The sequence below is a fragment of the Somniosus microcephalus genome, chromosome 26 (assembly GCF_052327205.1).
Source record: "Somniosus microcephalus isolate GS21.2 chromosome 26, FLI_Smic_1.0, whole genome shotgun sequence".
Lineage (NCBI taxonomy): Eukaryota > Metazoa > Chordata > Chondrichthyes > Squaliformes > Somniosidae > Somniosus > Somniosus microcephalus.
The window spans coordinates 39,915,687-39,937,070 of NC_141012.1; the positions used below are offsets into that span (position 1 = coordinate 39,915,687).

The following is a 21,384-nucleotide window of genomic DNA, read 5'->3' on the forward strand; positions in this document are numbered from 1 at the left end:
GTAGTTAACATATTGTTAAAGGGAATTATATACATTTGATCGGAGTCCCTTAGTGGCTCCGCCACACACTTACCTTTTAAAATGCAGGCCTTACACCTGGTTTTTACATTTCTAAAATCTAAAGACTTACCCTCACGGAAAAACCTGTAAAAAAAAACGTAAGTTCAAAGCGCACGTGCAGACTCCTGCGCGCACGCGTTCGACCTCTGAACCTCTTCGTTCAGAGGAACGGAAGTGCCGGTTTCCCACGCATGCGTAGTGCATGCAAGAAACCGGCACTTCCATCGGGCCCACGCGTGAGTACCCCGTGCGTACTCACCCGTGGAGACCCGAATTTCCGGGCCATTAAGTTGTGTGGATGGGAAAAGGAAGTTACAAAGGGACGTAGACCGACTATGTGAGTGGGCAGCTGGAATTCAGTGTGGGGAAGTGTGAGGTCATCCGCTTTGGATCGGAGAAAGACAAATTGGATTATTTTGTTAATGGGAAGAGGGTAGGAGCTGTGATGGAGCATAGGGATTTGGATGTCCATGTACACAATTCACTAAAAGCTACTGCACAGGTACTAGAAGTAATCAAAAAGGCTAATAGAATGTTGGCCTTTATTTTAAGGGGATTGGAATTCAAAGTGAGAAAGTGAGGCTTCAGTTGTAGAGTCTGGAGAACTGCGTTCAGTTTTGTGCACCGAACCTCAAGAAAGATACAGCGGAAGAGGTACAGCGCAGATTCACCAAAATAATACTAGGACTTAAAGGGTTAAATTATGAGGATAGGTTTATATGCTTGGCTTGTATTCCTTTGTGATTAGAAGGTTTAAAATCATTAAGGGATTCAATAGGTAGATATTATTTCTTCTGGTGGGGGAATCCAGACTAAGAGGGCACAATCTTAAAATTAGAGCTAGGCTATTTAGGGAGTGAAATTAGGAAACACTGCTTTGCACAAAGGGTAATGGAAATCTGTAACTCACTCCCATAAATGGCTGTGGATGAATCATAGAATCATAGAAATTTACGGCACAGAAGGAGGCCATTCGGTCCATCTTGTCCGTGCCAGCCGACAAAGAGCTATCCACCCTAATCCCACTTTAGGTTACGGCGCTTCAAGTGCATATCCAAGTATTTTTTTAATGTGATGAGGGTTTCTGCCTCTACCACCCTTTCAGGCAGTGAGTTCCAGGTCTCCACCACCATCTGGGTGAAAATATTTCTTCTCAAATCCCCTCTAAACCTCCGACCAATTACTTTAAATCTATGCCCCCTGGTTATTGACCCTTGTGCTAAGGGAAATAGGTCCTTCCTATCCACTCTATCTAGGCACCATATAACTTTATACACCTCAATTAGGTTCCCCCCGTAGCCTCCTCTGTTCCAAAGAAAACAATCCCAGCCTATCCAATCTTTTCTCATAGCTAAAATTCCCCAGCCCAGGCAACATCCTCGTAAATCTCCTCTGCACCCACTCTAGTGCAATCACATCCTTCCTGTAATGTGGTGACCAGAACTGCACGCAGTATTCTAGCTGTGGCCTAACTAGTGTTTTATACAATTCAAGCATAACCTCCCTGCTCTTATATTTTATTCCTCGGCTAATAAAGGCAAGTATCCCGTATGCCGCCTTAACTACCTTATCTACCTGTCCAGCTACCTTCAGAGATCTGTGGGCATGCACTTCAAGGTCCCTCTGATCTTCTGCACTTCTCAGTGTCCTACCATTTATTGTGTATTCCCTTACCCTGTTCGCCCTCCCCAAATGCATTACCTCACACTTATCCACATTGAATTCCATTTGCCACTGCCCACCTGACCAGTCCATTGATATCATCCTGCAGTCTACAGCTTTCTTCTTTATTATCAACCACACGGCCAATTTTTGTATCATCTGCAAACTTCTTAATCATACTTCCTACATTCAAGTCCAAATCATTGATATATGCCACAAACAGCAAAGGACCCAGTACTGAGCCCTGCGGAACCCCACTGGAAACAGCCTTCCAGTCACAAAAGCACCCGTCGACCATTACCCTTTGTTTCCTGTCTCTGAGCCAATTTTGGATCCAACCTGTCACTTTGCCTTGGATCCCACGGGCTTTTACTTTTGTGACCAGTCTGCCATGTGCGACCTTATCAAAAGCCTTGCTAAAATCCATATAGACTACATCAAATGCACTACCCTCATCGACCCTCCTTGTTACCTCCTCAAACCCTCATCGACCCTCCTTGTTACCTCCTCAAACCCTCATCAACGCTCCTTGTTACCTCCTCAAAAAATTCAATCAAGTTAGTCAGACACGACCTTCCCTTAACAAATCCATGCTGACTGTCCCTGATTAATCCGTGTCTTTCTAAATGAAGATTAATCCTGTCCCTCAGAATTTTTTCCAATAATTTTCCCACCACCGAGGTTAGGTAGACTGGCTTGTAATTACTCGGTCTATTGCTGTCTCCCTTTTTAAACAACGGTACCACGTTAACAGTCCTCCAGTCCTCTGGCACCACACCTGTAGCCAGAGAGGATTGGAAAATGATGGTCAGAGCCTCTGCTATTTCCTCTCTTACTTCTCTTAACAGTCTGGGATACATTTCATCCAGGCCTGGGGATTTATCCACTTTCAAAGATGCTAAACCCCTTAATACTTCCTCTCTCACTATGTTTATTTCATCTAATATTTCACACTCCTCCTCCGATTGCAATGTCTGCATCGTCCCTCTCTTTTGTGAAAACAGGCGCAAAGTTTTCATTAAGAACCATAGCCATGCCTTCCACTTCCACACGCAGGTTACCTTTATGGCCCCTAATCGCCCCTACTCTTACTTTAGTTATCCTCTTGCTCTTAATGTATTTATAAAACATCTTTGGGTTTTCCTTGATGCTGGGCCAATTGAAATTTTCAAGACTGAGATTGACAGATTTTTGATGGGCGAGGGTGTCAAGGGATATGGGTCAAAGGCAGGGAAATTAAGTTGGGGCACAGATTGTAAAGTCCGCGCCTCAATAATACACGGACTTCGGGAGAACAGTTTAACAGGTACTTTACTGAACAAGAGGCAGCTTGAAACTGAAACTACAGAAGCCTGCTAGGTCCTTTTATACAGGGGTGGTCACTGCCGGTACTGCAGTCTAAGACCAGTTATTCCCTTAAAGGTACATACACAACACAGATCAGTCATGATCTAATTGAATGGTGGAACAGGATCGAGGCATTGAATGCCCTACTGTTTCTGTGTTTCTATGTAACGTGCAACTAGGGTGTGTTGTAGGGATTGGCTGTGTGAAGCCACATTAACATTTCAGTGAGATAGTTTTTCTTTTATTCGTTTATGGGATGTGGGCATCACTGGCAAGGCCAGCATTTATTGCCCATCCCTAATTGCCCTCGAGAAAGTGGTGGTGAGTCACCTTCTTGAACCGCTGCAGTCCATGTGGTGAAGGTGCTCCCACAGTGCTGTTAGGGAGGGAGTTCCAGGACTCTGACCCAGCGACGATGAAGGAATGGCGATATACTTCTAAGTCAGGATGGTGTGTGCCTTGGAGGGGAACTTGGAGGTGGTTTAAGACAATCCGGTAGTGACACGGTCATCATTACTGAAACTAGCTTTAAATTCCAGGTTTATTTAATTAACTGAATTTAAATTCCCCAGCTGCTGTGGTAGGATTCAAACACACGTCTCTGGATCATTAGACCAGACCAATATTAGATCACTATTACCAATAACTTAACCACTAGCCTGCCATTCTCTTTAAATAATAAGTGTCGGTGACACTACTCAAGGAGCAGCCAGGGAGGGGCAACTGAACCAGATAGGCTGCAACTTACATCCAAAACAACTATGGCAACTGTGGCAACAAGAGCAGGTCAGAGGCTAGGTATTCTGTGGCGAATGACTCACCTCCTGTCTCCACAAAGCCTTTCCACCATCTAAAAGTCAGGAGTTTGATGGAATACTCCCCACTTGCCTGGATGAGTGCTGCTCCAACAACACTCAGGAAGCTAGACACCATCCAGGACAAAGCAGCCCGCTTGATTGGCACCCCATAGAAACATAGAAGATAGGAGCAGGAGTAGGCCATTCGGCCCCTCGAGCCTGCTCCGCCATTTAATGAGATCATGGCTGATCATCCAAATTCAGTACCCTGTCCCTGCCTTCTCCCCATATCCCTTGATCCCTTTAGCCTCAAGAAATATATCTAACTCCTTCTTGAATATATTTAATGAATTAGCCTCAACTGTCCTGTGTGGCAGAGAATTCCACAGGTTCACCACTCTCTGGTGGAAGAAATTCCTCCTCATCTCTGTCCTAAATGGCTTACCCCTTATCCTTAGACTGTGACCCCTGGTTATGGACTCCCCTGCCATCGGGAACATCCTTCTTGCATCTAGTCTGTCTAGTCCTGTTAGAATTTTATAAGTTTCACTGAGATCCCCTCTCATTCTTCTAAACTCCAACGAATATAAGCCTTATCGACCCAATCTCTACTCATACATCATTCCTGCCATCCCAGGTATCAGTCTGATGAATCTTCGCTGCACTCTCTCCATGGCAAGAACATCCCTCCTCAGATAAGGCGACCAAAACAGCACACAATACTCAAGGTGTGGTCTCACCAAGGCCCTGTACAACTGCAGCAAGACACTCTTGCTCTTGTACTCGAATCCTCTCGCTATGAAGGCCAACATACCATTTGCCTTCTTAACCGCCTGCTGCACCTGCATGCTTACCTTCAGCGATGGGTGCACAAGGACACCCAGGTCTCATTGCACTTCCCCTTTTCCCAATCTATTGCCGTTCAGATAATAATCTGTCTTCCTGTTTTTGCCACCAAAGTGGATAACCTCGCATTTATCCACATTATACTGCATCTGCCATGTTTCTGCCCAATCACCCAAACTGTCCAAATCGTACTGGAGTTTCTCTGCATCCTCCTCACAGCACACACGCCCACCCAGCTTTGTGTCATCTGCAAACTTGGAGATATTACATCTAGTTCCCATTTATATATATTGTGAATAGCTGGGGTCCTAGCAAGAGCCCTGCGGTACCCCACTAGTCACTGCCTGCCACTCGGAAAAAGTCCCGTTTATTCCAACTCTTTGCTTCCTGTCTGCCAACCAGTTCTCTATCCAAGACAACACCTTACCCCCAATCCCATGTGCTTTAACTTTACACGCTAACCTCTTATACGGGACCTTATCGAAAGCCTTCTGAAAGTCTAAATACACCACATCCACTGGTTCTCCCTTATCTATTCTACCAGTTACATCCTCAAAAAATTCCAGTAGACTAGTCAAGCATGATTTACCTTTTGTAAATCCATGTTGACTTTGTCCGATCCTGTCACTGTTTTCCAGGTGCTCTGCTATTACATCTTTTATAATGGACTCTAGCATTTTCCCCACTACCGATGTCAGGCTTACCGGTCTATCATTCCCCGTTTTTTCTCTACCACCTTTTTAAATAGTGGGGTTACATTAGCTATCCTCCAATCCATGGGAACTATTCCAGAGTCTATAGAATTTTGGAAGATGACCAGCAATGCATCTACTATTTCTAGGGCCACTTCCTTAAGTACCCTAGGATGTAGATTATCAGGCCCTGGGGATTTATTGGCCTTCAATCCCGTCAATTTCCCTAACACCATTTCCCTACAAATACTGATTTCATTCAATTCCTCCCTCTCATTAGACCCTATGTTCTCTGACATCTCTGGGAGGTTATTTGTGTCCTCCTTTGTGAAGACAGAACCAAAGTATGTATTTAATTGGTCTACCATTTCTTTGTTCCCCATTATAAATTCCACTGATTCTGACTGCAAGGGACCTACGCTTGACTTCACCAATCTTTTTCTCTTCACATATCTATAGAAGCTTTTACAGTCAGTTTTTATGTTCCCTGCAAGCTTACTCTCATAATCCACCACCTTAAACATTCACTCCCTCCACCACCAGCGTACCGTGGCTGCAGTGTGTACCAATCTACAAGATGCACTACAGCAACTCACCAAGGCTTCTTCGGCAGCACCTCCCAAACCCGCGACCTCTTCCACCTAGAAGGAAAAGGACAGCAGGCGCATGGGAACACCACCACCTCCAAGTTCCCCTCCAAGTCACACGCCATCCTGACTTGTAAATATATCAGCGTTCCTTCATAGTCGCTGGGTCAAAATCCTGGAACTCCCTACCTAACAGCACTATGGGATTACCTTCACCACGCGGACTGCAGCGGTTCAAGAAGGCAGCTCACCACCACCTTCTCGAGCGCAATTAGGGATGGGCAATAAATACTGGCCTTGCCAGCGACGCCCACATCCCAGGAATCTGACGGAAACAAAATGTTGTTAAAGATAATGAGAACTCTATAACTAATCTGTAAAGGTGATCCTGTTGGCAAGCCTTGATTTTTAAAGGGATATGTCATTTTCATTCCTGCAGTTTTATCTTAGAGGAAATACATTACTGTAAAATAATATTAATCCAATCCTCAGAACTATGTGGATACTGGTCTGAGACCCGTTGGTTTCTGGTGTGTTGTAGGAAATCTCAAGGACAGCAAAAAGGAACAATTAAGTTTGAAGAGTCAATATCGCTCCTGGTGGCTTGTTTGGTAACTGCACTGGCAGCTGCGATACTGAGCCGTACAGAGCAAAATGGTGCCAAATTTTACCTGGTCTTAGTCGGAGTGGTGCTAGGGGCACTACAATTGGCTTGATAGTCATTGGGGTTAGGGAGAGGGATGATAATCCAAGTTTTGTTCTCTTGGTTGGTATCTAGTGTTCCTGCTGGAATGTGTGAATGTCTGCACAGAACCAAGCTCGGCCTTAACCTCTCCCCATGGTCAAATAGCCTCCTCACACTTATTGACGCTGGAGCGAGCCATTGGCTTAGCAGTAGCATTCCTGCCTCTGAGCTAGATGGTTCAGGGTTCCCCGCTCGGGACAGTCCCGGTGAGCAGAGCACCGGCTCTGCATTGTGAGTTGACCTCCAGCGGGATACTCGCATCTGGTGGGTGTTGGTGGCCCCTCCTCTCATCCTATGGGTTGTGGGAGCCCATAAGCCCCTCTTGCCATGTAGGACTAACCACCCTATTGACTGGTATAAAGATGGTTACAGCCATGGAAGGAGTGTCCACGTTGCGGCCTGTCAGACTGTTAATCAGCTTGCGAATGCTTCACTACTTCACACTGTTATCCAAGCGAACAAGTGTGAACATACGAAAACAACAGCTCATAGACTCAGGCCTTGCTTAATAAATGAGCATTTAAGGCAAAGTGGGTGGGAAATAACAACAGAAAACGCTGGAAAAACTCAGCAGGTCAGACAACATCCGTGGAGAGAAACAAAGTCAACGTTTCAGGTCAAAGACCCTTCGTCAGAACTGAGAAAAAAGCAGGAAAGGAAACAGATTGAAAAGGCCAGTTTGGGGGCTGGGAAATGGGGGAGGGGATGAAAGAACAAAAGGGAAGGTCTGGGAGAGGTGAAGAGACATTAAGAGATATTCAAGGCGAGACGAGATGGTAATAGGACAGGTAAAGAGATAAAGGATGGCTCCAGATGAAGTGTGAAATGCGCTGGCAGAGTGAGAGACAGCTGCCATGTGGGAGAGAGAAAAGGGAAAAGGCACAAACCAAAGGTGTGGATAAAAAATATATAAAAATATAATAGGGGCCGAGGTTATGATCTGAAATTGTTGAACTCTATGTTGAGTCCAGAAGGCTGTAAAGTGCCTAATCGGAAGATGAGGTGCTGTTCCTTGAGCTTACGCTGAGCTTCCATGGAACAATGCAAGAGGCCGAGGATGGTGAGGTCTGAGTGGGAATGGGGCGGTGAATTAAAATGACAGGCGACCGGAAGCTCGGGGTCACCCTTACGGACTGAACGGAGGTGTTGCGCAAAGCGGTCACCCAATCTGCGTTTGGTCTCCCCAATGTAGAGGAGACCACATCGTGAGCAGCGAATACAGTATACTAATTTGCAAGAAGTACAAGTAAATCGCTGTTTCACCTGGAAGGGGTGTTTGGGGCCCTGGACAGTGGGAAGGGGGGAGGTATAAGGGCAGGTGTTGCATCTCCTGCGCTTGCACGGGAAGGTGCCAGGGGAAGGGGTGCTGGGGGTGATAGAGGAGTAGACTAGGGTGTCTCGGAGGGAGCGGTCCCTATGGGATGCTGAAAGGGGAGGGGAGAGGAACTTTGAACCCTACAGGAAAAGATGGGAGAAAATTGCAGGGGAAAATTTCACAAGGGGCAAATATCCTGCTCGTTATTGCAATATTCAACCCCTTTGGGGATGTTGTTGCTGAGTGTTCCGTGTTTAGCAGAGAGAGGGCGGTGTGGAGCTAGCTTTCTCGCCAGTCAATGTCAGTGGATATTCTGCAGGTATTAGTGAGTGCAGCTTGGTGTTTGTGTGTGTGTGTGACTGAAGGTGTTCTCATTGCAGTTCAGTGCTAGTTCACTTTGAGGGCATTTGATTTAGTTGAATCAAACAGCGCAGTAGAGAGAATACTTTATCTATCATCTTGTCAGCAAGGTTAAGGAAATTTTTGACATCTACTGACAGATTTCCTGGCTTATCTATTTAAGGATTTGGCCTGTTTACGCGGTGTCAACAAATCCTGGAACCTTGTCGCCAGACAATTTGAGGAATTTTTGTGGCAGACGCTAGTCACTAAGGGGTAGTTCCATGCACACTTTTGATGTGAGAAAAAATCATTTATCAGCTTCAAAAAAAAAAGCGGGTCGGATTGGCCAGCTGCCAGCCTTGGCTCAGTGGGAAGCGTTCTCGCCGACTGAGTCAGAAGATTGTGGATTCAAGTCTCACTCCAGGGACTTGAGCACATAATCCTAGCTGGCACTCCAGTGCAGTGCTGAGGGAGTGCTGCACTGTCGGAGGTGCCGCCTTTCGGATGAGACTTCAAACCGAGGCTCCATCTGCTCTCTCGGGCGGACGTTAAAGATCCCATGGCACTATCTCGAAGAAGAGCCTGTGGAAAGTTCTCCCCGGAGTCCTGGCCAATGTTTATCCCTCAACCAACATCGCTAAAACAGATGATCTGGTCATTATTTCATTGCTGTTTGTGGGACCTTGCTGTGCACAAATTGGCTGCCTGGATTTTGTGCTATAGCTCACCGGAGGGAGATTTGAACCCACAACCTTCTGACTCGGATGCAAAAGTGCTACCAACTGATCCACTGGGGAATTTTCCATATACGTGGAGCAAAAAAGCTGGATTGCTAGCCTGCACAGCTCGTCTGAGGACTCGGCACATCTGCAGCCAGAGAAAAGTGTAGCTTGCAGCAATGTGGCATCTCTGGTTTGTGTTCGGAAATAGCAGCCCCCGTGAGCAGCCCACTTGAAGTATCTCTCCATGCAGCCAGAAGCACCACGACTGGATCCTTTTACAGTACAGCTGAAGCCGGGGCTGGAAAGTAAACGCAGCATTAAAAAAAAAGCTCTCATTATGGACCCCATGTAAACAAGTCACTTGTAATCGGAATGCCTGCCACTGTGATGATAGCATTAGAGCTGACGTTCAGGGTTTGTGCTTCCTCGGGCTAGCTTCCACTGTGAATGAAATGTCGCTTAATATGCTAAAGATACTAGAGATGAAAGCCAAGCCTGCTGGCTTATCAAGTTTATATCCTATTAGGAAGATTATTTTTTTCCAGAAGGGAGGTGCAAGTTACGCGGCTCAGGGAGATGTCAGTGCCAGAGAAAGGAACTTGTCAGTTGTAGCAGTGGGTTTGATATTCCTACAGTTCGGTGCTTTAACGAGGGCAGCACTGAGACTCTCGTGCCCACCCATTCCCCCTGCCCACTGTCTGAGACGTCTCCCTCCTCACTTTTAAAGGCATCACCGCCACTATTTTTCTTGATGGCACATTACGCATAGCTACACAATGACATTGCAAACGACGCACTCCGCGCTGATTGAGATTGGTGTTTTATCAGGAGATAGGCGCATGCAGCCAGGCCTCTATGTCTCGTTGACAGGTAAAGGACAGGGCTCAGTTGGTAGCATCTTGCCTCTGAGTCAGAAGGTTGTGTGGTTCATAGTCTCACTCCAGGAACTTGAGTGCCTACTCCAGGCTGACAGTCCAGTGCAGCAGGTGCCTCGGAGCAGTGGAGAGGTACCACCAACGCTGCCTCCACAAGATCCTGCAAATCCATTGGCGGGATAGGCGCACCAACGTCGGTGTTCTTGCTCAGGCCAGCATCCCCAGCGTCAGGGCTTTGACCACGCTCAATCAGCTCCGATGGACGGGTCACATTGTCCGCATGCCCGATACGAGACTCCCAAAGCAAGCGCTCTACTCGGAGCTCCGGCGCGGCAGGAGAGCCCCAGGTGGGCAGAGGAAACGCTTCAAGGACACCCTCAAAGCCTCCTTGAAAAAGTGTAACATCCCCACCGACACCTGGGAATCCCTGGCCCAAGACCGCGCAAAGTGGAGGAGAAGCATCCGGGAAGGCGCCGAACACCTTGAGTCTCTTCGCCGGGAGCAAGCGGAAGCCAAGCGCAAACAGCGGAAGGAGCGCACGTCAACCCAAGCACCCCACCCACCCACCCCTTCAACCACCGTCTGCCCCACCTGTGACAGAGACTGTAGGTCCCGCATTGGACTAATCAGTCACCTGCGAATTCATTTTTAATGTGGAAGCAAGTCATCCTCGCTTCCGAGGGACTGCCTAAGAAGAAGAGGAAGAATGCTACACTGTTGGAGGTGCCATCTATCGGATGAGGTGTTAACCCAAGTTTGCCCTGTCAGCTGGATGTAAACGATCCCACAGTGCTATTTTGAATATGGGTAGAGAAGTTCTCCCTGGTGTTCTGGCCAATATTTATCCCTCAACCAACACCACCAAAACAAATTATCCACTCATTATCACATTGCTTTTTGTGGGAGCATGCTGTGTGCAAATCGACGGCCGCGTTTCCTGCGTTATAGCAGTGACTACACCTCAAAAAGTTCTTTATTGGCTGTAAAGCACTTTGGGACATCCTGAGGTTGTGAAAGGCACTGTATGAATGGAAGTCTTTCTTTTCCTTTAATGGCACTATACAGGTCAGTATAACACAGGTGCCTCGTGAGTAAAAATGGATTGGGCTAAATGGTCACAGCCAGGGCCGAAGTGCCTGAAATGGCCCCCATAGTTTTTCGCACCAAGATATTTTTAGTAAAAAGAAAAGCCTCTTCATTCATCGCAGAAACATTTTACAATAAATGACAAACAAAACTTTGAAGTAATATTACAATGCCATGCAGTTGCAGTATTGTCTCATTAGTTCAGGTCCATATGTCACAGATTACAACTGCTGGTCGAATGAAACACGACACTGAGGCTTTCCGTTCGTAACCTCATTTCCTGTATATTCTCACGCTCAGCAAAAGTGGCTGTTCTGTTTACCGCGCAAGGCATGCACCTTGATTCGCCATTGAAACAGATTATCGCTGGAGGAAATCACAGCCTAAAAAGAAGTGATCCTCAGAGAGGGTATTTGGTCAAACGGTCGAGATCGGAAAATAATAATATACATGCTCTGTATAAGTGCCTTATCGTGTCGAAATGCCTGAAAATACTTCACACAATAAATTATTCCTGTCACTCTGTCGGGGGAAGAAACTGCCATGCACATTTGTTTCTGATGAAATGATAGTGGTGGTCGCAAGGGGGCCAGATTAACAGGGGTCAAGGGCAAAGCAGAACAACTGCGCTTGACGTATTGAGGGTGCCTTAGATCAGAAGTATCTGCGTAGGATTTGATTTTTGGGTAAACACTCGGGGGTTATTTTGGCCAAATGGTGAAAACTGGCACTAAATGGGTGCAGTGCTAATAAGACACGCCTGTTTGAAAGTCAGAGTTAGCAGACAGTTTTGGTCCTAATTGCTGATGACCATAACTTGAACTTGCCTGGAGGCACTAAACAGAGACACCGGCAGGTTTAGCACTCAAGTGCTGATTAGATGTAGTTTTCATGGAGCAGAGTATGTGGGCTCCTCGCACCCACTTCCACTGAAGGTGGGGAGTGCACTGGCTGGCCCACAGCGACACATTGCAGGATGGCTCAGGGACTGAGGGAGAGGGAGCACAGGTTCTCGGATGCGGCACTGGAGGTCCTGGAGGAGGAGGTCCGGAGGAGGATGGATGTCTACCCGCAGGGGGGGAAGGAGTCCACCTCGCTCTCCTGTCCCGCTCTCCTGCAGCAGCTGGTGCGGCTCTGCCTGGCCTCATGTCCTCCTCCCTTTCCTCATCCAGACCGAGGGGGACCCCCTAGCAAGATGCTGATGACCAATCACTCCCTTTCTCCTGGTGACTCCTAGAAGGTGGAGTAGCACAGCACTCATTCTCTTTAGGTGAAGTCCTCAGAGAATTTGCGGAATAAATGTTGCTCGAGTGTTAGTGAAGTCTTGACAGAGTGTCCCAGAAAGTCTCCCGATGTCTTTCAGGGTTCCCCTTCACAGCTCCAGCAGCAATGAACATGAAATGGTAAGTATCGCTTTAAGTAGCGCTTGTAATCGACATCAATGCCATGTTTACTCCCAAACAGCTGGTCGCTGTTAGGAGAGGGCGTTAGTTGAAGCACCAGTCACCAAAATGATGTGCAGCCTCTTTAATAAGCACTAACAGGCAATTTAAGTGGCAATCAGCCCCTTAACAATCCTCCAGGCGGCCATTCCTAGCGCACGCTTCAACTCCTTTACCAAGATGACGTGTGCTAAACGCAGGCTAAACCAGCGTCGCACCTTAAGACCCAATCTTAGCTCCCTCTTTACCTCTTTAGCGCCTAAAGTATTCGGCCAAAATTGTCCCCTCAGTGTTAATTAGCTGGGGTCAGCATTCAGCCTCTGTAATTCAACTATATTACAAGGGAGGGCCGAGGAAGGTGGAGGCCTCTGTTGTTGTGACTGTTACTGGATTCTTTGTAGACCTCAGACTGGAATGACTTCTCAAACTGAGCAAGAGATAGGAAATGAGGAATTCTGGCCCTGGTATTCTGCAAACTACTTCCGCAACCATTTAACTCACTAACAAATGGGCCAGCCAAACAAAAGGAGGCACATGTGAGCATGGGGAAAATGTTAGGAGTGAAATTTATAATCCAAAAGAGTGAGACTGGTTGTCAACCCATTTAAAGAAAGAACTTGTGTTTATATACATGTAGGGAACGCTAGCATAGTAGTAATGTTAATGGACTAGTAATCCCGAGGCCTGGGCTAATAATCCCAGCAACAAGAGTTCAAATCCCACCATGACAGCTGGGGAATTTAAATTCAGTTAATTAATTAAATCTGGAATAAAAAGCTAGCATCAGTAATGGTGACTATGAAACTACTGGATTGTCATAAAAACCCATCTGGTTCACTAATGTCCTTTAGGGAAGGAAATCTGCTGTCCTTACCCGGTCTGGCCTATATGTGACTCCAGACCCAGCAATGTGGTTGACTCTTAACTGCCCTCTGAAGCCACTCAAGGGCAAATAGGGATGATGCCCACATGAATGAATTAAAAAAATCTAACACCTTAACCTCAGGACTGAAGTACTTTTTGTAAAGTAGTCACTGCTGTAATGTAGGAAACGCGGCACCAGGACCTCCAGTGCCGCGTCCGAGAACCTTTGCGCCCTCACCCTCGGTCCCTGAGCCATCCTGCAACAGAACTCCCCTCAGTACTGCACTGGAGTCTCGGCCTGGATTATGTGCTCAAGTCTCTGGAGTCCCCGGTTCACAGAACTCATCCCTGAATACCTAAACTTTTAATTTCTTGTGTTGGAATATGATGTACAACACTCTGTACCATTCACCCTAACTTGATTTCACGTTTCCTTCCCAGGCGCCCCCTGTCAATCACGCCAATTTGCTCACAGCAAGCTCCCACAAACAGCAATGAGATAATAACCAGATAATCTTTTTAGTGATGTTGGTTGAGAGATACATATTGGCCAGGACTCCCCTGCTCCTCTGCATAGTGCCATGGGATCTTTTATGTCCACCTGAGAGAGCAGACGGGGCCTCGGTTTAACATTTCCTCTGAAAGACGGCACCTCCGACAGTGCAGCACTCCCCTCAGTACCGCACTGGAGTGTCAGCCTGGATTATGTGCTCATGTCTCTGGAGTGAAGCCTGAACCCACAACTTTCTGAATCAGAGGTGAGAGTGCTACCAGCTGAGCCACAGCTGACGTGGTGATTTAAAGGTCATGGCTTTGTTTATTTTTAGGAGTTACATTAAAATCGGTTACATTTATAAATTAAAACGAGTGGGTCTCACTTCAAATGAGTGACGTCTGACTGGACTGGTAATTCCATTCTGCCTTAGTGATGTAGTTTGGCTCTTTAAGCCCATGTAGACTGTGGGACTGTAGAATGCAGCCCCTCAGTACTACCAGTGGTACTCGTGAGACAGCTTGAGCCCTGGTGAATTCTCTTCCCCTTCCTAGCCTATGGATGCTGATATCCATTGAATCTTACTGGAAGTTGTCCACACAGGAGCGTTGGATAAGGACAACTTTGGACTTGACTGTGAGTCCCTCATCCCCACACCCACTGTCAGAGGTCACACATGAAGCATGGCAGATTCTGACCCCTGGCGCCATGGTGCAGTGAGAGATGGTGCCTGCACGAGCGAAGCGAAGTGGAGCGGAGAAAACGAGCAAAACTTCCCCCCAAAAAATAATGAGGAGTCAGTTGTAATCCTGGGAGAGGAGGCGAGACAGACTGAAGAGTTGTTCCCAATCGCAATGCTCTCTTGTGGCAATCTTCAACAAACAGTGGTGTGCCAGACAGATGCTACCTTTCAGGTGGAGCTGCACATGCCCAGTCTGCACCGAGAAGCCATTGTGTGATTGTAACAGTGCTTCCCCAATAGCTCTGTCAGTAACTTCGGGTGACCATACGTCCCATTTTCCGGGGACAGTCCCCGGATGAGGTACGATGTCCCTGGGCAAATAATATCCCCAGAAGAGTCATCGGTTCACAGAACTCGTCCCTGAATACCCTAACTTTTAATTTCTCGTGTTGGAACATGACGTACAACACACATACACTGTACCGTTCGCCCTAACTTGATTGCACGTTTCCTTCCCTGTCAGTCAGGCCCACTGTGAGCGCTGATTGGTCGGGCGGCTAGTCCTGAGGCAGGCTCGGCAGTGTAAGGGGTTGGTTTATTGGTTAGCGCCCACGTCAATCGAGCGCTGAGGGGTGAGCATGCGGCGCCAACAGGTTCAGCTGCATTCCCAACCCAGCTCAACAACCAAAACCCCCACTTCCCTCCCCCGCCCCCACCCCCGCCTCACTTCCTTCGCTACGGGATGTACCGGTTTGAACCGCTTGCCGCCGCGAGCCGATTGGTTGGCGGGCTTCTGATTTCGCCATCTGCTCCCCCCCCCCACACCACCCCGCAATTCAAAATGGTCGCAATTTGGAAGCCGATTGACGGTTACGCCCAATGATTCTGTTAATATGACGGGTTTTTTTTTAAACGGTCAGCGATGCTCGAGCACAGCAGAAACAAAAGGACTGGCGTGCAGCAGTGTACAAAAAACTAATGTTCCTGAACAGTGTTATTGTATTATTTATAAACTGTCTGAATGCGCTTCAATAGTGTGACGTCACATCCGCGGTAATTATATGCACATTTGATTTTGTGTAGTGTATATGTGCAAATATAGGCTGCTAAAAATGTTTCCATTGCTACACTGCACAACCTACATTTTTCCTCCTGGCTACTTTGCTGTGCTCCCACCCTGTGTGTCTCCGGATTCGGTTTAGAAAATCTGGTCACCCTACTGTAACTGTACTAGCCATAGTGGACCTGGGCCACAGGTTCTGTTCCTACTCTGTGCAGAACTATCTGCTCTCAGGCAATAGGGGTGCTCCAATTGGGCTGAGCACTCTTGGGCTGAGGAGTGATAAACATTGCCTGGGATTCTCACTCCCTGTTGAAAAGTGTGTGGTGAGGGCACAATTGGATTCAACCGCTTAGGCGCCGCTCTCTAGAATTCCCTTCCAGCCCTCTTTTGTTAAGACCCACCTTCATGACCAAGCAACAGAAAATGCTGGAAAAACTCAGCAAGTCAGGCAACATCCGTGGAGAGAAATTTGAGTTGACGTTTCGGGCTTGACCCTTCTTGAAGAAGGGTCAAACCCGAAACGTCAACTCAAATTTCTCTCCACGGATGTTGCCTGACTTGCTGAGTTTTTCCAGCATTTTCTGTTGTTATTTCGGATTTCCAACATCTGCAGTATTTTGCTATCGTACTAGTTCATGACCAAGCATTTGGTTACCCTTCCCAGTAGTATCCTGGCCAATAGTTATCCCTCAACCAACATAACAAAAACAGATTATCTGGTCATTAGCACATTGCTGTTTGTGGGAGCTTGCTGTGCGCAAATTGGCTGCCGTGTTTTCCTAGATTACAACAGCGACTCCACTTCAAAAAAATGTAGAGCTGTAAAGCGCTTTGAGACGTCCAGTGGGTCGTGAAAGGTGCTATATAAAAGCAATTCTTTTTTTTCTTTCTTTTTCACACTCTCTCCTTCTTTGGATGACCATATGTTTTACCGCAAGCCTCTGTGATATGCTTTCGGATGTTTTTTCTGTATTAAAGGCGCTATATAAATGCAGGTTGATGTTAGTGCCTGCGCCGTGGTTGAACTGCCTGCCCATGTTCAGTGTCTGAGCCCACACCTAGGATGAGGTCTCGGAGGATGGCCCACGTGCAGGGACTGTATCCCAGCATGTGCCCAGCACAGTTAAGAGAGGTGCGGTGAAAACTGTATAAGCAAACCCAAAGTGCCACAGGCTGCCTACCCACCTCCCCTCCTCCATCCCTTCCCTACCCCCCTTCCCCGCTTCTGAATTAAAAATTATAGAAGAGAAATATAAAATATCTCTTCAAACAAGGGTCACAGGAGGCTTCAAATCCACTGCCATCTTGGATATGGCCAGGTGAGTGGTTTACTTATCATAGGAACCTGTAAATTATCCTATATACATCAAAAAGAAAGACTTGCATTTATATAGCACCTTTCACAGCCTCAGGACATTCCAAAGCACATTACAGCCAATGATGTGCTTTTGAAGTGGAGTCACTGTTGTGATGTAGGAAACACGGCAGCCAATTCGTGCACAGCAAGCTCCCACAAACAGCAGTTAAATAAACGACCAGGCAATCTGTTTTAGAGATGTTGGTTGAGGGATAAATATTGGCCGCCTGGTATACAGAACTCCCCTGCTCTACTTTGAATAATGCCATGGGATCTTTAACACCCACCTGAAAGGGCAAACAGGGCCTCGGTTTAACGCCTCATCCAAAAGCCAGCACCTCCAACGGCACAGCACTCCCTCAGTACTGCACTCAAGTGCCAGTATAAATTATTTGCTCAGGTCTCATGGAGCGAGACTTGAACCCACAACTTTCTGACTCAGAGGTGAAAGAGCTACCGACTGAGCCAAGACTGACACCTCTAAGTTCTTATTTCATGAGTCCTTCATTATTGGCTAAAGCTGCTAAACCTGGAAAGCAGTTTGAAAGCATCTTGATGTGGTGATGTAATTACCAATGATTAATATCCCAATACCTTCCTCCATGTGTGCAGAGGGCCCTGGGTTAGGATGTTCAATGTATATATTTAATATATATCCCCTTCAGCCTCCCCTGGACGGCAAATACTGCAGTATGGAAATTAAATCGAATGGTTTGTCTGTAAGGGTCTTGAACAAGCTTGTGTACCATGAACTTGGTTACGAGTGGGCTGGAATCCATGACATAAAACTGCCCATAATTCAACATTAATTGTCATTAACTTCACAATCTTAATCAAATATAGAGTTATACAGCACAGAAAGAGGCCCTTCGGTCCATCGCGTCCGCGCCGGCCATCAAGCCCTGTCTAATCTAATCCCATTTTCCAGCATTTGGTCTGTAGCCTTGTATGCTATGGCGTTTCAAGTGCTCATCTAAATGCTTCTTGAATGTTGTGAGGGTTCCTGCCTCTACCACCCTTTCAGGCAATGAGTTCCAGATTCCAACCACCCTCTGGGTGAAAAAGTTTTTCCTCAAATCCCCTCTAAACCTCCTGCCCCTTACCTTGAATCTATGCCCCCTGGTTATTGACCCCTCTGCGAAGGGGAAAAGTTCCTTTCTATCCACCCTATCTATGCCCCTCATAATTTTGTACACCTCAATCAGGTCCCCCCTCAGCCTTCTCTGCTCCAAGGAAAACAATCCCAGCCTGTCCAGTCTTTCTTCATAGCTGAAGCGCTCCAGCCCAGGTAACATCCTGGTAAATCTCCTCTGCACCCTCTCCAAAGCAATCACATCCTGATACAAAAGCAAAATACTGTGGATGCTGGAAATCTGAAATAAAAACAGAAAATGCTGGAAACACTCAGCAGGTCAGGCAGCATCCGTGGAGAGAGAAACAGAGTTAACGTTTCAGGTTGATGACCTTTCGTCAGAACTGGAAAAAGTTAGAGATGTAATGGGTTTTAAGTAAATACAGAGACAGGGAAAGTGGAGAGGAAAGAACAAAAGGGAATGTCTGTGATAGGGTGGAAGGCAGGAGAGATTAAATGACAAAAGGGTGATGGTGCAAAGCAAAAGGAGATGATAATGGGACAAGTAAAGAAACAAAAGATGGGTCTAAATGGGAATAGCAGAATCATCAGCAACAGCTGCCGTCCAAAAAAATGGGAGCAGTGGTTATGATCTGAAATTGTTGAACTCAAGGTTGAGTCGGAAGGTTGTAAAATGCCTCATCGAAAGATGAGGTGCTGTTCATCGAGCTTACATTGAGCTTCATTGGAAACGTGTAAGAGGTCGAGGGCAGAGATGTCAGAGTGGGAGAGGAGTGGAGAATTAAAATGACAGGCGACCATAAGCTCGGGATCATAATGATGTTAGACTAATTCCTCAACTATTTCAAAATAAATTTTAGAGGACAAATATCATGCAATATTTTATTACATCGTGTAGCATTTTGTTCAACCAGCTATTTCATATCAAACCTTTCCAGTTTTTTATTCTATTAAGAAAAACATTATTCAATCCTACTGATCCTCTTAGCACTAGTGGGCACTAGTGCAGAGTAAAAGGCACTTTCAAAGAACTAGCTGAATATCATAGTCAGTAGTTATGTTATAATTCATATACTGTCGGAATATTCTGCATCTTTTATTGTGCAATATATGACCACTGTGTGGGGGAGGGGCAGGAGCTAATGAAGTCCCGACAATAAATCGCCAGTGAGTTGTGTAGGCTCCTTTCACTCACAGAACAATTTTTTACATTCAGCAACTTGACACAGAGTGTATGACAGTGGGACTTCCAGGCCATGCCCCCATCTGCATGGATGGTGGAGGGTGAGGGGACAGAGAGGGCAATCTGCCCCTCTTTCACCAAGCTTTTGGTCAGCTCTCCTAATATCCTCTTAATGTGGCCTGGTGTCATATTTTGTCTGATATTGCTCCTGTGATATGCCTTGGGACGTTTTTACTACGCTAAAGGCGCTGTATAATTGCAAGTTATTGTTAGTGTTGTTGTAGACCTCCATGAATTCTGCTCCGACTGGGCATGTGACAGCAGTCTGGGAATTTTTCCTCCTCTGAATCTCCCTCTGACCATGTAAGGAACTGACTGTCTCCTGCTAATTGCCTCAGCAATGCAACATGCCCGAGGTGAGCAATTCAGCACCTGGCAGATCATGGGTTCAGATCTGCTGTCCCACCAGCCCACTGTTCAGCAGGCTATTGCTATTCCACAGCTACAGAATCATAGAATCATACAGCACAGAAGGAGGCCATTCCACCCATCATGCCTGTGCCGGCTCTTTGAAAGAGCTCTCCAATCAGTCCCACTCACCTGCTCCTTCCCATAGCCCTAAAAATGTCTCCTTTTCAGGTATTTATCCAATTCCCTTTTGACAGTTGCTAGTGAATCTGTTTCACCTCCCTTTCAGGCAGTGCATTCCAGATCACAGTAACTGTAAAAAAAACTCTCCTAATTTCCAGCAATTTATTGCCAATTATTTTTTAATTATTCGTTCCTGGGATGTGGGCATCGCTGGCAAGGCCGGCATTTATTGCCCATCTCTAATTGCCCTTGAGAAGGTGGTGGTGAGCCGCCTTCTTGAACCGCTGTAGTCCGTGTGGTGAAGGTGCTCCCACAGTGCTGTTAGGTTGGGAGTTCCAGGATTTTGACCCAGCGACGATGAAGGAATGGCCGATATATTTCCAGGTCCTGACGAAGGAGCAGCGCTCCGAAAGCTTGTGATTTCAAATAAAGCTGTTGGACTATAACCTGGTGTTGTGTGACTTCCCACACAAGTCAGGATGGTGTGTGATTTGGAGGTGGTGGTGTTCTCATGCGCCTGCTGCCCTTGTCCTTCTAGGTGGAAGAGGTCTCAGGTTTGGGAGGTGCTGCCGAAGAAGCCTTGGCAAGTTGCTGCAGTGCATCTTGTAGATGGTACACACTGCAGCCACGGTGCGCCGATGGTGGAAGGAGTGAATGTTTATGGTGGTGGATGGGGTGCCAATCAAGCGGGCTGCTTTGTCCTGGATGGTGTCGAGCTTCTTGAGTGTTGTTGGAGCTGCACTCATCCAGGCAAGAGGAGAGTATTCCATCACACTCCTGACTTGTGCCTTATAGATGGTGGAAAGGCTTTGGGGAGTCAGGAGGTGAGACACTCACTGAAGAATACCTAGCCTCTGACCTGCTCTTGTTGCCACAGTATTTATGTGGCTGGTCCAGTTAAGTTTCTGGTCAATGGTGACCCCCCAGGATGTTGATGGTGGGGGATTCAGCGATGGTAATGCTGATTATCTTTAATCTGTGTCCTCTAGTTACCGACCCTCCTGCCAGGAGGAGTATAAAATGTATAAAGGTGCATTTCCTTTTAACACATCTGGATTGATAGGATTTTTTTCACCTAAATGAAATGACATTCTCTCTGACATCATTATATCACTGAGCGCTGTATCACATTCTGCGAAATTGTTATATCATATTCTGTGGACTTAGTTTCCTTTTGTCAGAGAGTTTCGATATTTTAAATGCATAAATGATATATTAGTTCATAGCAGTATTATAATTAGGGAGCACATTCCAATCTCCCATTAGATCTGATAGTGGCTGAAAACAGGCCGCTGGTATGAGCTCCTTCTCAGGCTGTCCTTTAGCTGCTCCTTGGGGCTCTCTGATGCTGGGGGACATTTCTCTGCTCACCAGTTGTCCCCTGGTATCTGATCAAGTGCGATGGGTCAGGTGTGAACCGACCGAGGTCGTGAGCGTCAGGGTGCTATTCAACTCTGGAGGGAGGGAGCTTTGCTCAGGGGACAGACACATGCACACACTTTCCGGCAGGGGTCGTTGGATGGTGGCCAGGAGCAGGAAT

The 21,384-nt window shown here is 46.7% G+C and overlaps 1 protein-coding gene across 5 annotated transcripts in view; it reads left to right on the forward strand.

Annotated features, from left to right (window-relative positions):
• Positions 1-21,384, forward strand: part of robo3 (roundabout, axon guidance receptor, homolog 3 (Drosophila)) — a 594,316-nt gene that overhangs the window by 211,049 nt on the left and 361,883 nt on the right. The window lies entirely within an intron of this gene.